The sequence below is a fragment of the Eubalaena glacialis genome, chromosome X (assembly GCF_028564815.1).
Source record: "Eubalaena glacialis isolate mEubGla1 chromosome X, mEubGla1.1.hap2.+ XY, whole genome shotgun sequence".
Lineage (NCBI taxonomy): Eukaryota > Metazoa > Chordata > Mammalia > Artiodactyla > Balaenidae > Eubalaena > Eubalaena glacialis.
In genome coordinates this window covers 100,303,841-100,322,989 of record NC_083736.1, presented here as the reverse complement: position 1 = coordinate 100,322,989, position 19,149 = coordinate 100,303,841, and the positions used below count along the sequence as shown (strand labels likewise).

Genomic DNA, 19,149 nt, shown 5'->3' with positions numbered 1-19,149 from the left:
AGAAGAACTAACACCTATACTTCTGAAACTTTTCCAAAATATACCAGAGGGAGGAACACTCCCAAACTCATTCTATGAGGCCACCACCATCACCCTGATATGAAAACCAGACAAAGATGTCTCAAAAAAAGAAAACTACAGGCCAATATCACTGATGAACATAGATGCAAAAATCCTCAACAAAACGCTAGCAAACAGAAGCCAACAGCACATTAAAAGGATCATACACCATGATGAAGTAGGGTTTATCCTAGGAAAGCAAAGATTCTTCAATATACGCAAATCAATCAATGTGATACACCATATTAACAAATTGAAGGAGAAAAACCATATGATCATCTCAATAGATGCAGAAAAAGCTTTCAACAAAATCAACACTCACATATGATAAAAAACCCTCCAGAAAGTAGGCATAGAGGTAACTTACCTCAACATAATAAAGGCCATATATGACAAACCCACAGCCAACATCACTCTCAATGATGAAAAACTGAAACCATTTCCAGTAAGATCAGGAAAAAGACATGGTTGCCCACTCTCACCACTATTATTCAACATAGTTTTGGAAGTTTTAGCCACAGCAATCAGAGAAGAAAAAGAAATAAAAGGAATCCAAATTACAGAAGAAAAAGTAAAAGTGTCACTGTTTGCACATGACATGATACTATACATACAGAATCCTAAAGATGCTACCATAAAACTACTAGAGCTAATCAATGAATTTAGCAACGTAGCAGGATACAAAAGTAATGCACAGAAATCTCTTGCATTCCTATACACTAATGATGAAAAACCTGAAAGAGAAATTAAGGAAACACTCCCATTTACTATTGCAACAAAAAGATAAAATACCTAGGAATAAACCTACCTAGGGAGACAAAAGACCTGTATGCAGAAAACTATAAGACACTGATGAAAGAAATTAAAGATGATACAAATAGATGGGGAGATATACCATGTACTTGGATTGAAAGAATCAACATTGTGAAAATGACTATACTACCCAAAGCAATCTACAGATTCAGTGCAATCCCTATCAAACTACCAATGGCATTTTTCACAGAACTAAAACAAAAGATTTCACAATTTGTATGGAAACAGAAAAGATCCTAAATAGCCAAAGCAATCTTGAGAAGGAAAAACAGGACTGGAGGAATCAGGCTCCCTGACTTCAGACTATACTACAAAGCTACAGTGATCAAGACAGTATAGTCCTGGCACAAAAACAGAAATATAGATCAATGGAACAGGATAGAAAGCCCAGAGATAAACCTACGCACATATAGTCACCTTGTCTTTGATAAAGGAGGCAAGAATATACAATGGAGGAAAGACAGCCTCTTCAATAAATGGTGCTGGGAAAACTGGATAGCTACATGTAAAAGAATGAAATTAGAACACTCCTTAACACCATACACAAAAATAAACTCAAAATGGATTAAAGACGTAAATGTAAGGCCAGACACTATCAAACTCTTAGAGGAAAACATAGGCAGAACACTCTATGACATAAATCACAGCAAGATCCTTTTTGATCCACCTCTTAAGGAAATGGAAAAATAAATAAATAAATAAACAAATGGGACCTAGTGAAACTTAAGAGCTTTTGCACAGTAAAGGAAACCATAAGCAAGACAAAAGGACAACCCTCAGAATGGGAAAAAATGTTTGCCAATGAAGCAACTGGCAAAGGATTAATCTCCAAAATTTACAAGCAGCTCATACAGCTCAATATCCAAAAACAAAAAACCCAATCCAAAAATGGGCAGAAGACCTAAATAGACATTTCTCCAAAGAAGATATATAGATTACCAATAAACACATGAAAGGATGCTCAACATCACTAATCATTAGAGAAATGCAAATCAAAACTACAATGAGATATCACCTTCACACCGGTCATAATGGCCATCATCAAAAAATCTACAAAAAATAAATGTTGGAGAGGGTGTGGAGAAAGGGGAACCCTCTTGCAGTGTTGGTGGAAATGTAAATTGATACAGCCACTATGGAGAACAGTATGGAGGTTCCTTAAAAAACTAAAAGTAGAACTTCCATACAACCCAGCAATCCCACTACTGGGCATATACCTTGAGAAAACCATAATTCAAAAAGAGTCACGTACCACAATGTTCATTGCAGCTCTATTTACAATAGCCAGGACATGGAAGCAACCTAAGTGTCCATCGACAGATGAATGGATAAAGATGTGGCACATATATACAATGGAATATTACTCAGCCATAAAAAGAAACCAAATTGCGTTATTTGTAGTGAGGTGGATGGACCTAGAGTCTGTCATACAGAGTGAAGTCAGAAAGTAAAAAACAAATACCGTATGCTAACACATATATATGGAATCGAAAAAAAAAATGGTTCTGAAGAACCTAGGGGCAGGATAGGAATAAAGACGCAGACATAGAGAATGGGCTTGAGGACATGGGGAGGGGGAAGGGTAAACTGGGATGAAGTGAGAGAGTGGCATGGACATATATATACTACCAAATGTAAAATAGATAGCTAGTAGGAAGCAGCCGCATAGCACAGGGAGACCAGCTCGTTGCTTTGTGTCCACCTAAAGGGGTGGGATAGGGAGGGTGGGAGGGAGACACATGAGGGAGGAGATATAGGGATATATGTATACATGTAGCTGATTCACTTTGTTATACAATACCAACTAACACAACATTGTAAAGCAGTTATACTCCAATAAAGATGTTAAGAAAAATACCATATGCATACAATATAATACTATGCCATATCATCACACAATGGCTACTCTCACAAGTCTCATAAACTCTTAGAAGATAGTAATTTAAGATTTCAAAACAGAAGTCATCTTTGACCTGGCTACTCTTAACACAAAACCTCCATTTTGGGGGATGGAGGGGACAGAGAGTCGCCATTCTTTAACAGTCCAAGGGTAAAAAATTTACGTAACTTTTGTTACATCCCTTCATTTGATATCCTGACACAATCCATAAACAGATCTATTTCTTCCGAATAAATGCTATCAATAAAAGAATGTTAGCAGAGTTGAAGGTCTTAGAAATTACTTAATATACCTCCCTCATTTTAAATATAAAGAAATGGACGGCCAGTCAAAGACAGCGCCAGAGCTAGAATCAGTTTCTTGACTTTTTCAATATTCCAAACTGATTCCCATATACTTTCAAATTCTGAGCAAAAGCCAGGATGTCTTGCCAGATTTTTTATGAAGAGGAAACATTTTCTCACTATCATAAATGTATTTCTTTAAAAATCAAATTATAGATGAACATATTAATCAGTTTGAAAGCCTTTTAACCAAAGCAGCACCTGCCACTTTCTACAAATCTAGAACTAAGAAATACGTGGAGACTCATTAAAAATTTGATGACTACAACATGTGATTCACCAATACTAACATAGGTAATGAGTTTCCTTGATTAAAAACATTACAATTTTTAAGATAACTAAAGAAAAAGACACACTCATTTGGTTTTCAAGATTCTATTTTTTTTTTTTCCAACAGGGATGTAAGAATGTTGGGGAAAGGAGGCGGTGGCCTAAGAAAGGTTACCAGGCAGAAGTATGCCACACTTTAAGGATGCTCATAAACTAACGGTGATCAAAGTGAACCCAAATATTTAAAGATATCAGGTATCAGACAATGGAGCTATTCTGGCATCTAGTCTGGACAAATTACCAAATGCTTTATTACCAGAAGTACTTTAACCTTAAAAATCCACAGACAAGTTACTCACATTAGCTTTAGTGATTTTACATTTAGGGTGGAGAAGCTATACCTATTTTGGGCAAATTTTATTATTTCCAAGTATTATTGGATACCATCTGGAAATATGTGAAATGGAGGAGCTTTTTAAAAAATTAGGTTACTAGATACTTTTAATGATGTTTGTATAAATGGGATTTTTACATTAGAAAATTACCCTAAATCAGAATGGCATTTGTTGAGAGTAGATTCTATGATTGGCAGATAGGAAGAAAGACCAAGTGTAAGCTACCTTAATCAAGAGCAACTTTCTCCCCAGTTTTAGGTACCAGTAACCGTAAATTAAATTTGAGAAGTTTTTATTGAGTCTGGCTCTGTACAAATTAATATGGAGTGTATGGAGATTATTAAATATCTTATCTCTCTAGAAAATTTTATAACCTAAAAAGAGGAATTAGAGAAATAAGCAAATTAGTATTTATTAGACAGAATAAGATAAATGACAGAAGATGAACATAAAGTATTATGAATATTGAAAAAAGAAAAAAATGCTTAGAAAACTGGTAACACACACAAAATATTTTTTTTCATATGTTACTCTAGTAGATTTTTCCCTAGCAAGAATTTACAAAGTTTTTAAGTGGGACAAGCAATATTTGAAGGAAATAAGTATCTATAAGCATATTCATGATCTAAATTTGAAAATAAACACAAGTAAGGATCACAACATCACAGAATTAGCAGCTTTCCAATTCTTAGCTCTATATGATCTATGATATCCACCTAAAACATTTCTAGCCATCCAGCCTCACCTAGTTAACACCTCCAGTGATGAACTCATAATGCAGCCCATAGTACTAAGGTTTAAGACACTTGTGCAGTAAGAGATTTAACCTGCTTAAGTCTCTTACAAAGAAAATTCAACAATGGGAACTCAAGCAAGTAACAGATTAAAATCACTTTAAAATGAGATCAACCCAATGAATCACTTAATAAAGCTGTAATATAAGCAAAGAAGAAACATTTAATTTCCCTACTCAAACTAAAAGCAGTTATTTTACTTTGTGGGTAGAAGATGGACAGTGCTTACACATAAATTGTTCCTGCTGGAATGATTATTATTCATTTTTAATATGAAAACTTTGTAAGAAAATCTGGTGATATATACATTTTCAGTAGTAAAATGAAACATACATTCTTAAGTGATACTATCATATCCAACCTGCCACTAAGGGATTATAAGCATGAGATAAATGTATTGAAGATTTTAGGGTGAAAGGGTTGTAGAATAATAAAAATGATAACCAACATTTTAATAGCTCTTTACAATTTACAAATGATATGATATATATCACATTTGGTCGTCTCAGTAATATTGCTGGGATGTATGCAGCTATACTTACCTATGGTATCAGATGCAGAAATGGGGATTTAGAGAGCTTAAATGACTTGATATAGGACCACATAGTAAGCTAATACTTGAACTCAGATTTTTGTCTTTTGCCTCCAAATGCTATGTTCCTTCCACTACTAACTCTGGAAGAAAGTATCCAAAATTTCCAATTAAAAATTAGTGGTCCAGAATGATGGAATTATAAACATGAGTAACATAATAAAATCATTGGATTTTATGTTATAATTTATTTCTGGGCATTATGAAAACTTCCAACAGCATTTAAAATGATTTACTTTCAGATAAATGAGTTAACCACAACTATGGGTTCACTGAGAAAAGAAAATTGAGAAGTAAAATAAACCTTGATTTTGTAGCAAGATCTTTACAGACTGGCTATTGAAAGCACTGTGGCTTTCCATTCTACCAGGCCTGTACAGACATATCCTGAGTTTCAACATCTTTCTTAGGATTTCAGTAAAGCGGTTCCATAAATGTAAAGAGGTTAGCACAAGTTGAACTTATCTGAGTTATTTGTGGCTTTGGAAGAGTTCTAACATCACAGATAAGAGAAACAAGCAGAAAGACCACAGTACCGTGATAATAAGAATAAGAACTTCAGAGTTCTGCTGAGCATAAATATGTCTGGAATGCCTCCTATGAAGCAGTCAAAACCTGTATTCTAAGTGCATTTAAGACTTAGTGCGTCCAATTCCAGGGCCCTACACCAGTGTAAAAATGCACTAATATACCCTAGGCCTCCCTGTTGGCTGCTGGCAGGAAGGTAAGAAGCAGAAATTGTTTTTTGCCCTTACACTGAGTAGACCAACATTTCCTGTGCATTTCTAACAGAATTACTGGCTGATCACCGCAGCAGCTGGTATTCATGGTAGGAGGAGCTCATATGATCTTTATTTCACAGGCAGCAAAGCAGGAAACCCTGCTACCACTTTCAGTAAAGCAAGTGTTCTGCATGAAAACCTCCATGGTATTTTCCAACACAGAGATCAGAAAACCCTAGTTTAGTACAATCACAAAAAGCAGGCATGCTTCAGTTCTGGCTGTTTCACTTATAATCAGCAGGGAAAAAAATCAATGCCTTCTTAATAGTGTTCTTGGGGAGAAGGGGCAAGATGGCGGAAGAGTAAGACGCGGAGATCACCTTCCTCCCCACAGATACATGAGAAATACATCTACACGTGGAACTGCTCCTACAGAACACCCACTGAACGCTGGCAGAAGATGTCAGACCTCCCAAAAGGCAAGAAAATCCCCACGTACTTGGGTAGGGCAAAAGAAAAAAGAAATAACAGAGACAAAAGAATAGGGACGGGACCTGCACCAGTGGGAGGGAGCTGTGAAGGAGGAAAGGTTTCCACACACTAGGAAGCCCCTTCGCGGGCAGAGACTGCAGGTAGCAGAGGGGGGAAGCTTCGGAGCCACGGAGGAGAGCGCAGCCACAGTGGTGCGGAGGGCAAAGCGGAGATTCCCGCACAGAGGAGCGGTGCCGACCAGCACTCACCAGCCCGAGAGGCTTGTCTGCTCACCCGCCGGGGCGGGCGGGGTCTGGGAGCTGAGGCTCGGGCTTCGGTGCTAGCCAGGAGGGAGTCCGGGAAAAAGACTGCAGCTGCCGAAGAGGCAAGAGACTTTTTCTTGCCTCTTTGTTTCGCGGCGTGCAAGGAGAGGGGATTCAGAGCGCCGCCTAAACGAGCTCCAGAGACGGGCGCGAGCCGCGGCTATCAGCGCGGATCCCACAGCAACAGGGACGCAGAGGGAAAAACGGAGAGATTCCCGCACAGAGGCTCGGCGCCGAGCAGCACTCACCAGCCCGAGAGGCTTGTCTGCTCACCTGCTGGGGCGGGCGGGGGCTGGGAGCTGAGGCTCGGGCTTCGGTGCTAGCCAGGAGGGAGTCCGGGAAAAAGACTGCAGCTGCCGAAGAGGCAAGAGACTTTTTCTTGCCTCTTTGTTTCGCGGCGTGCAAGGAGAGGGGATTCAGAGCGCCGCCTAAACGAGCTCCAGAGACGGGCGCGAGCCGCGGCTATCAGCGCGGATCCCACAGCAACAGGGACGCAGAGGGAAAAACGGAGAGATTCCCGCACAGAGGCTCGGCGCCGAGCAGCACTCACCAGCCCGAGAGGCTTGTCTGCTCACCCGCCGGGGCGGGCGGGGGCTGGGATCTGAGGCGCGGGCTTTGGTTGGATCCCAGGGAGAGGACTGGGGTTGGCTGCGTGAACACAGCCTGAAGGGGCTAGCGCACCACAACTAGCCGGGAGGGTGCCCGAGAAAAACTCTGCAGTTGCCGAAGAGGCAAGAGACTTTTTCTTGCCTCTTTGTTTCGCGGCGTGCAAGGAGAGGGGATTCAGAGCGACACTTAAACGAGCTCCAGAGACAGGCGCGAGCCGCGGCTATCAGCGCGGACCCCAGAGACGGGCGTGAGATACTAGGGCTGCTGCTGCCGCCACCAGAGAGCCTGTGGGCGAGCACAGGTCATTCTCCACACCGCCCCTCCCGGGAGCCTGTGCAGCCCGCCACGGCCAGGCTCCCGTAATCCGGGGACAACTTCCCCGGGAGAGCGCACGGCGCGCCTCAGGCTGCTGCAACGTCACGCCGGCTTCTGCCGCCGCAGGCTCGCCCCGCCTCCTCCGTACCACTCCCTCCCCCCGGCCTGACTGAGCCAGAGCCCCCGAATCAGCTGCTTCTTTAACCCCGTTCTGTCTGGGCGGGGAACAGACGCCCTCAGGCGACCTACGTGCAGAGGCGGGTCCAAATCCAAAGCTGAACCCCGGGAGCTGTACGAACAAAGAAGAGAAAGGGAAATCTCTCCCAGCAGCCTCAGAAGCAGCGGATTAAAGCTCCACAAACAACTTGATGTGCCTGTATCTGTTGAATACCTGAATAGACAACGAATCATCCCAAATTTAGGAGGTGGACTTTGGGAGCAGGATATATTAACTTTTCCCCTTTTCCTTTTTTTGTGAGTGTATATGTGTATGCTTCTGGGTGAGATTTTGTCTGAATAGCTTTGCTCTCACCGTTACTCCTAGGGTTAGGTCCGTCCGTTTTTTTTGTTTGTTTGTTTTTTTACTTAAAAAAATTTTTTCCCCTAATAAATGTTTTCTTAATAATTTTTTCCTTATTTTCTATTTTTAAAAAATTAAAAAAAATTTTTTAATAAGTTTTTTCATATTTTTTATTTTAAAAAATTAAAAAAATTTTTTTTCTTAAGAAATTTTTTCTTAATAATTTTTTCCTTTTTAGTATAAAAAATTAATAAATCTATTTTTAAAAATTAAAAAAAATTTTTATCTTAATAAATTTATTCTTAATAATTTTTTTCTTATTTTTTATTATAATTGCTTTATTTTATTTTATTTTATCCTCTTTCTTTCCTTCTTTACATTTTTTCTCCCTTTTATTCTGAGCCGTGTGGATGAAAGGCTCTTGGTGCTCCAGCCAGGCATCAGGGCTGTGTCTCTGAGGTGGGAGAGCCAACTTCAGGACACTGGTCCACAAGAGACCTCCCAGCTCCATGTAATACCAAATGGCGAAAATCTCTCAGAGATCTCCATCTCAACATCAAGACCCAGCTTCACTCAACGACCAGCAAGCTACAGTGCTGGACACCCTATGCCAAACAACTAGCAAGACAGGAACACAGCCCCATCCATTAACAGAGAGGCTGCCTAAAATCATAATAAGGCCACAGACACCCCAAAACACACCACCAGACGTGGACGAGCCCACCAGAAAGACAACATCCAGCCTCACCCACCAGAACACAGGCACTAGTTCCCTCCACCACGAAACCTACACAACCCACTGAACCAACCTTAGCCACTGGGGACAGATACCAAAAACAACGGGAACTATGAACCTGCAGCCTGTGAAAAGGAGACCACAAACACAGTAAGATAACCAAAATGAGAAGACAGAAAAACACACAGCAGATGAAGGAGCAGGGTCAAAACACACCAGACCTAACAAATGAAGAGGAAATAGGTAGTCTACCTGAAAAAAAATTCAGAATAATGATAGTAAGGATGATCCAAAATCTTGGAAATAGAATAGACAAAATGCAAGAAACATTTAACAAGGACGTAGAAGAACTAAAGAGGAACCAAGCAACAATGAAAAGCACAATAAATGAAATTAAAAATACTCTAGATGGGATCAATAGCAGAATAACTGAGGCAGAAGAACGGATAAGTGACCTGGAAGATAAAATGGTGGAAATAACTACTGCAGAGCAGAATAAAGAAAAAAGAATGAAAAGAACTGAGGACAGTCTCAGAGACCTCTGGGACAACATTAAACGCACCAACATTCGAATTATAGGGGTCCCAGAAGAAGAAGAGAAAAAGAAAGGGACTGAGAAAATATTTGAAGAGATTATAGTTGAAAACTTCCCGAATATGGGAAAGGAAATAGTTAATCAAGTCCTGGAAGCACAGAGAGTCCCATACAGGATAAATCCAAGGAGAAACACACCAAGACACATATTAATCAAACTATCAAAAATTAAATATAAAGAAAACATATTAAAAGCAGCAAGGGAAAAACAACAAATAACACACAAGGGCATCCCCATAAGGTTAACAGCTGATCTTTCAGCAGAAACTCTGCAAGCCAGAAGGGAGTGGCAGGATATACTTAAAGTGATGAAGGAGAAAAACCTACAACCAAGATTACTCTACCCAGCAAGGATCTCATTCAGATTTGATGGAGAAATTAAAACCTTTACAGACAAGCAAAAGCTGAGAGAGTTCAGCACCACCAAACCAGCTTTACAACAAATGCTAAAGGAATTGCTCTAGGCAAGAAACACAAGAGAAGGAAAACACCTACAATAACAAACCCAAAACATTTAAGAAAATGGGAATAGGAACATACGTATCGATAATTACCTTAAATGTAAATGGATTAAATGCTCCAACCAAAAGACACAGACTGGCTGAATGGATACAAAAACAAGACCCATATATATGCTGTCTACAAGAGACCCACTTCAGACCTAGAGACACATACAGACTGAAAGTGAGGGGATGGAAAAAGATATTCCATGCAAATGGAAATCAAAAGAAAGCTGGAGTAGCAATTCTCATATCAGACAAAATAGACTTTAAAATAAAGACTATTACAAGAGACAAAGAAGGACACTATATAATGATCAAGGGATCGATCCAAGAGGAAGGTATAACAATTGTAAATATTTATGCACCCAACATAGGAGCACCTCAATACATAAGGCAAATACTAACAGCCATAAAAGGGGAAATCGACAGTAACACAATCATAGTAGGGGACTTTAACACCCCACTTTCACCAATGGACAGATCATCCAAAGTGAAAATAAATAAGGAAACACAAGCTTTAAATGATACATTAAACAAGATGGACTTAATTGATATTTATAGGACATTCCACCCAAAAACAACAGAATACACATTTTTCTCAAGTGCTCATGGAACATTCTCCAGGATAGATCATATCTTGGGTCACAAATCAAGCCTTGGTAAATTTAAAAAAATTGAAATCGTATCAAGTATCTTTTCCGACCACAGCGCTATGAGACTAGATATCAATTACAGGAAAAGATCTGTAAAAAATACAAACACATGGAGGCTACACAATACACTACTTAATAATGAAGAGATCACTGAAGAAATCAAAGGGGAAATCAAAAAATACCTAGAAACAAATGACAATGGAGACACGACGATCCAAAACCTATGGGATGCAGCAAAAGCAGTTCTAAGAGGGAAGTTTATAGCAATACAAGCCTACATCAAGAAACAGGAAACATCTCGAATAAACAACCTAACCTTGCACCTAAAGCAATTAGAGAAAGAAGAACAAAAAAACCCCAAAGCTAGCAGAAGGAAAGAAATAATAAATATCAGATCAGAAATAAATGAAAAAGAAATGAAGGAAACAATAGCAAAAATCAATGAAACTAAAAGCTGGTTCTTTGAGAAGATAAACAAAATTGATAAACCATTAGCCAGACTCATCAAGAGAAAAAGGGAGAAGACTCAAATCAATAGAATTAGAAATGAAAAAGGAGAAGTAACCACTGACACTGCAGAAATACAAACGATCATGAGAGATTACTACAAGCAACTCTATGCCAATAAAATGGACAACCTGGAAGAAATGGACAGATTCTTAGAAATGCACAACCTGCCGAGACTGAACCAGGAAGAAATAGAAAATATGAACAGACCAATCACAAGCACTGAAATTGAAACTGTGATTAAAAATCTTCCAACACACAAAAGCCCAGGACCAGATGGCTTCACAGGCGAATTCTATCAAACATTTAGAGAAGAGCTAACACCTATCTTTCTCAAACTCTTCCAAAATATTGCAGAGGGAGGAACACTCCCCAACTCATTCTACGAGGCCACCATCACCCTGATACCAAAACCAGACAAAGATGTCACAAAGAAAGAAAACTACAGGCCAATATCACTGATGAACATAGATGCAAAAATCCTCAACAAAATACTAGCAAACAGAATCCAACAGCACATTAAAAGGATTATACACCATGATCAAGTGGGGTTTATTCCAGGAATGCAAGGATTCTTCAATATACGCAAATCAATCAACGTGATACATCATATTAACAAATTGAAGGAGAAAAACCATATGATCATCTCAATAGATGCAGAGAAAGCTTTCGACAAAATTCAACACCCATTTATGATAAAAGCCCTGCAGAAAGTAGGCATAGAGGGAACTTTCCTCAACATAATAAAGGCCGTATATGACAAACCCACAGCCAACATTGTCCTCAATGGTGAAAAACTGAAACCATTTCCACTAAGATCAGGAACAAGACAAGGTTGCCCACTCTCACCACTATTATTCAACATAGTTTTGGAAGTGTTAGCCACAGCAATCAGAGAAGAAAAAGAAATAAAAGGAATCCAAATCGGAAAAGAAGAAGTAAAGCTGTCACTGTTTGCAGATGACATGATACTATACATAGAGAATCCAAAAGATGCTACCAGAAAACTACTAGAGCTAATCAATGAATTTGGTAAAGTAGCAGGATACAAAATTAATGCACAGAAATCTCTTGCATTCCTGTATACTAATGATGAAAATCTGAAAGTGAAATTAAGAAAACACTCCCGTTTACCATTGCAACAAAAAGAATAAAATATCTAGGAATAAACCTACCTAGGGAGACAAAAGACCTGTATGCAGAAAATTATAGGACACTGATGAAAGAAATTAAAGATGATACAAATAGATGGAGAGATATACCATGTTCTTGGATTGGAAGAATCAACATTGTGAAAATGACTCTGCTACCCAAAGCAATCTACAGATTCAATGCAATCCCTATCAAACTACCACTGGCATTTTTCACAGAACTAGAACAAAAAATTTCACAATTTGTATGGAAACACAAAAGACCCCGAATAGCCAAAGCAATCTTGAGAACGAAAAATGGAGCTGGAGGAATCAGGCTCCCTGACTTCAGACTATATTACAAAGCTACAGTAATCAAGACAGTTTGGTACTGGCACAAAAACAGAAATATAGATCAATGGAACAGGATAGAAAGCCCAGAGATAAGCCCACGCACATATGGTCACCTTATCTTTGATAAAGGAGGCAAGCATATACAGTGGAGAAAAGACAGCCTCTTCAATAAGTGGTGCTGGGAAAATTGGACAGGTACATGTAAAAGTATGAAATTAGAACACTCCCTGACACCATACACAAAAATAAACTCAAAATGGATTGAAGACCTAAGTGTAAGGCCAGACACTATCAAACTCTTAGAGCAAAACATAGGCAGAACACTCTATGACATAAATCACAGCAAGATCCTTTTTGACCCAGGTCCTAGAGAAATGGCAATAAAAACACAAATAAACAAATGGGACCTAATGAAACTTAAAAGCTTTTGCACAGCAAAGGAAACCATAAACAAGACCAAAAGACAACCCTCAGAATGGGAGAAAATATTTGCAAATGAAGCAACTGACAAAGGATTAATCTCCACGATTTACAAGCAGCTCATGCAGCTCAATAACAAAAAAACAAACAACCCAATCCAAAAATGGGCAGAAGACTTAAATAGACATTTCTCCAAAGAAGATATACAGATTGCCAACAGACACATGAAAGAATGCTCAACATCGTTAATCATTAGAGAAATGAAAATCAAAACTACAATGAGGTATCGTCTCACACCGGTCAGAATGGCCATCATCAAAAAATCTAGAAACAATAAATGCTGGAGAGGGTGTGGAGAAAAGGGAACACTCTTGCACTGTTGGTGGGAATGTAAATTGATACAGCCACTATGGAGAACAGTATGGAGGTTCCTTAAAAAACTAAAAATAGAACTACCATACGACCCAGCAATCCCACTACTGGGCATATACCCTGAGAAAACCATAATTCAAACAGAGTCATGTACCAAAATATTCATTGCAGCTCTGTTTACAATAGCCAGGACATGGAAGCAACCTAAGTGTCCATCATCGGATGAATGGATAAAGAAGATGTGGCACATATATACAATGGAATATTACTCAGCCATAAAAAGAAATGAAATGGAGGTGTTTGTAATGAGGTGGATGGAGTTAGAGTCTGTCATACAGAGTGAAGTAAGTCAGAAAGAGAAAAAGAAATACAGTATGCTAACACATATATATGGAATCTAAGGAAAAAAAAAAAGGTCATGAAGAACCTAGTGGCAAGATGGGAATAAAGACACAGACCTACTAGAGAATGGACTTGAGGATATGGGGAGGGGGAGAGGTGAGATGTGACAGGGTGAGAGAGTGTCATGGACATATATACACTACCAAATGTAAAATAGATAGCTAGTGGGAAGCAGCCGCATAGAACAGGGAGATCAGCTCGGTGCTTTGTGACCACCTAGAGGGGTGGGATAGGGAGGGTAGGAGGGAGGGAGATGCAAGAGGGAAGAGATATGGGAACATATGTATATGTATAACTGATTCACTTTGTTATAAAGCAGAAGCTAACACACCATTGTAAAGCAATTATACTTCAATAAAGATGTTTAAAAATCAAAAAAAAAATAGTGTTCTTGATTTTGGGACACTGATTACATAAAGTCACATATCAAAGGTGAGAAAGTATACCACCGTCACCGCAGCCACCCCTCCCAAATCACAAAAGCTCCAGCTCCATCTAATAGGCTGGTAATTGTCAAGTCAATATTTAGAAAACTTACAACTTCCTCTAACATTAAAGCTGGCAGTACTTTTTCAATATTTGTCACTCAGAGTATTTACAAAGTAGCTTCAATTTATATACTACTCAAAATCTATTGTCACTTTGTGCTCTTGTCATGACAAAAATCTGTCTTTACTTAGCCCTGTCTTAGAGAGATCGGTGGAAGTGCAGGTGAGAGAGATGATTTGACAAACAGATCTGGGAGATGAAGATGGAAAATCCTTTACAGGCAGAAAGAGTCCACACATACCTTACATACATAGAGTCAATCTATGAGCTTTTATTTTAATAAAAATTGCAACAACCTTGCAATTTGCTATTTAATCAAGTTTGTTAACATGATATTGTACCTGATTTCCATCATCAGTTCATTTCTTAGGAACAAATACTACCGTTGGGTGAAAAGCTTTAAGAACCATACATAAACTAGCAAAACAATTTTAGAAATCAAAGTCTACCTGGCTAGTCATCTATAAGTATAATTGAAGGCAAAGCTGAATTTGAAACAAAAAGAATAAATACTACATAACAGAAAATCATAAAAAGAAATTCAAATGGTACATCTGGTAGAGCTACACATATGTGAGTAGACAAAATCAGAACAGAACGTACGCTATCTTGGCTTGTGGCTAGATGTTTGAAAATGGAATGTCTCCTTATTCTTGAGGGAATACCGACCACATTCCTAGTTACTAACCCTCTGTAATATGTAGACAAACCACGAGATGGGTTGTATTCAATTCAATTCCATAAACATCTATTGCATGATTTACTATCTCAGAAAGCAATGATAACTGCTGAGGATGGGGAAAGATGGCACAAAGGTGAATACAGTACACAAAATCTGCCTTCAAACACCTGGCAATTTAGTTGGAGAAACACACAGGCAAATCAGTTATTATAATATAATAAAAACAATAGGAAATAAAAATGCTATGATGGAAGTATAAAACAAAGTGCTATGTGAGAAAAGATAAAGGATTAATTCTAATTAGGAAAAAGTCATGACAAAAGAACAAATCAACAGGCATTTTCTATAGCAGATTTTAAGGGAAAATAATGCGGACAACTATTCACAGACCTACTCTGTGCAAAACAGTAGCCACTAGCCACCTATGCCTACTGAACACTTGAAACATGGCTAGTCCAAAGTGAAATGTGCTATAAATGTAAAATATACACCAGCTTTCAAAGAGTATAAATATCTCACTAATAAATTATATATTACATGATGAAATGATAACATTTTTGGATATAGTGAGTTAAACGACATGTTACGAATGTTCATTTCACCTGTTTTTTATGCTTTGTTAAGGTCATTCGTAGAAAAATTTAAATTATAGGTCACATGCCTTATACTTCAATTCAATAAAGCTGATCTAGAAAACAAAAATGACAATTGTGATCATTACCGGCAAGATATATTTGGGCTATAAGACAGAGAACCAAGAAAAAAAGAATAATGAAGAGTGGGTGGGAAAAACTATCTTATAATAAGAGGAAATATTAAAAACATGATAATGAATTAAAAAAACCTTCTCATCACCTGGGTAATACAAAAATTTCTGTGCCGCTTCCTTTTCCGTTACAATGGTAGTCCTAAATCTGACTGCCTTGTCCCCAATCCAGACCAATTAAATCTAATGTGCACCCAAGGCTGAGAACCACTAAGTTTAAAAAATTGGGAAGACTCATAGTCTTCAAAAGGTGGTTGAAGTCAGATTATTTCCAACCAAAGCATTCTGCTCTTTAAGCCTGAAGAGCACAGTTGAGTTGATTGACATTTGGCAGTAAAAGGAACCTAGGGAAGAAAAACTGTAATGCCAGATTGGGGTTGTTAATAGTAAGGGAAGAGAAGGCTGAGCTCAGGCAACCGCAGACCCTGTAAGCTAAAAAGCAGATTTCTGAAAGTTCAAAATTATAACTGTGATTTCATGACCAAAGACTCTAATAGCATAGTGATTATGGGCAATGCTAAAAAGTAAAATTCTATCATACAAGTATGAGAGTTCAATGACAAAGAAAATAGAGCCATGTGAATAAACCAGAGGTACAACACAGGGAACACTCTGACTAAATTAGATTTTTAAAATGTGAAAAGATAGAAAAAGGAGAAAAAGAAATGAAGAAAGGCACAAATGAGTAACAGAAACCTGTAAGAACAATCACAGGAAAGATAAAAACATAAAAGGCACCAAAGCTCATGGGGGAAAAAATGCTTAGAAAAACAAAAGTAGCAAACAGAGACGTGGTTAGTGTGCTATTTGGGAAACATTTGGTTTCCTTCATCTCCAACAAGAAAGGTGGTCTTCAAACTGGACAGAAGAGAAGTTGAGACCCTAACTAAAGGGCAGGCAATGTCATTAACTGTTGAATGTATTCACGTTTCCAGGTTCAAATAAATTATGCACTAAGCTAATGCAAGCTTTCTCATAACCACTTTTAGGAAAATCTTTAAATGTATGGAAAGCAATAAAGATGTTTGGATGACTCAAATTGGAAAATTTTCAGTATTGTTAAAAAGAGAAGAATTAGAGGAACTACAGAAAAGTTAATATGACATAAATACCAGGTGAAATAAGAGAATAGTTTTTTAGATAAGGGAAATGGAATACCATAGTGACTTTAATTTCAGCAAGGCGTTTAACACAATATACTTATAGATAAAATGGCAAAATGTGGCTGGATGAAATTATGATTCAGTCACATGAGTTCCCTAAAGTCCTTTCCATAGACCACAAGGTGGTCCCACAATATCTGACTCCCCTCCTACCTTTCAGACCTTATTTCTCACACTATCCTATTGTCTATCTAACCTTTTTGCCCTGCCTCAAACATGTTGAAGAGTGTTCATGCTTTAGGGCTTTTGCTTTTGCTGTTGCCTTTGACTGGAATGACCCAATCCCAGATATCCACATACCTGGCTCATTCATTCATTTCATTCAGGTTTCAGCTCAAATATTATCCCTACAAAGAGTTCTGCCATGATCATTCTATCTAAAAAAGCAAAACCATCATTCTCTATTTCTTATTTTTCTTCATAGTACTTATGACTCACTATGTGGTTGGGTGTGGGTGTGTGTGTGTGTATACTCTGTCTCCACACTAGAATGTAACCATGAAGACAATGAGTTTATTGTGTTTACTAGTAGATCCCAGTATCTGAAACAGTGCTATTCATCTTCTCCCTCTTCTACTAGCCATTCTAAATCCCTCTCATCATTAGCTTTCCCTCTATGGGTCTTGGTGTGACTTAAATATTCATTCCTGAGGGAATTAATCCATTGGTAATGATCCATCTGTCATGTCAGAGTTGTTCCAGGTGTCCATTCACAGTTTAAATGGGGCAAGGAGACATTAAGTAGATCCCCTGGGTTTCACCTGTATTCTTCCCTGATCCCACATGTGTAAAAGCAGCCCAACCTCCTCCTTATTAGAATCAATAATCCCTGCCAAGATGGAAGCCCCAAGGCTAACTGCAAGAATGGTAGACCATGGTTCATCCAACTAACCTCTCTCTTCTAAGTTTCCCCTCAAGAAGACAGGATCATGGGCACCATGCATGGACAAACTGCTCCCCAAATCTGCATGGGGAAGTGGATGTATGCAGCACAGTGAATGTGGGGGCTATGGAAATGTGCCACTCAAATATACTGCAGGGATCATGGTGGATTTACAGTCCAAGTTGCCATCCCTCCAGACCACCATCATGCTCAGAACAAGGTCATGCTTCACTCAGGCTGCTCCAAGACAATGACTGAGCATAGCAGGAATGCTATTACAGACCCATTCTTGTAGGACAAGGGACTCCACCAACAGGTGACTTTGGCTCAAGGACTCTCCATTGGCCTGGTCAAAACTTTGTTAGAACTGCACTGCGGTCTGGCACACTTCCTTCCACTTGTCCTTTCATAGCTGTCAGACCTGCAATACAATCTGAAGGTACACCCTGCCTATTACTGCTTCTCTGCAGTTTATGATACCTCTTTGAACAAGCCAAGTTATTAAAACTGAGTTGCCTACCGAAGGCTCTAACATGCTCAGAAAAAAATGATGACAGGGGCTTCCCTGGTGGCACAGTGGTTGAGAGCCTGCCTGCCAATGCAGGGGACATGGGTTCGAGCCCTGGTCTGGGAGGATCCCATATGCCGCGGAGCAACTAAGCCCGTGAGCCACAGCTACTGAGCCTGCGCGTCTGGAGCCCGTGCTCCGCAACGGGAGAGGCTGCGACAGTGAGAGGCCCATGCGACGCAATGAAGAGTGGCCCCCGCTCGCCGCAACTGTAGAAAGCCCTTGCGCAGAAACGAAGACCCAACACAGCCAAAAATAAATAAATTAATTTTTAAAAAAGTCTATGAAAAATGATGACAATTCTATAAAAAAATTGATAAAAGACTTTCAGATAAAATCTGTAATGAAATCCATAAAAATTGTTAATCACCACTTCAAAAAGACTTTCATGATTAATAAGAGGAAGTAAATAAGCTTAAGTACATGTGAGTAAATAGTAAAGTGCTATTGATCCATTTAATTCAGTCTAGTTTCTTGAACACACACTAAATGAGATGGTTAGTTCCTTTCAATTGTTTATATCTACTTCAATACCACATCTGTTATTTATATCATTGAGATAATTACTATTAAAGAGTGTGAAGTCTTCATTTTCATTGGAATTCAATTTAAGCAGCCAAACTATTACTGTTATACCTAAAACAAACATGATGTTATCATCTACAAAGCTTTCACTAAATATAACATTTACAGTATCATCTCCATGGGTACAGCTGACTGGTCAAAACAGCCATGAATG

General features: G+C 38.8%; 1 protein-coding gene across 1 annotated transcript in view; it reads right to left on the bottom strand.

The window, feature by feature from the left end:
• COL4A5 (collagen type IV alpha 5 chain) overlaps window positions 1-19,149 on the bottom strand; it is a 258,495-nt gene that overhangs the window by 150,051 nt on the left and 89,295 nt on the right. The gene's annotated exons all lie outside the window — the stretch shown is intronic.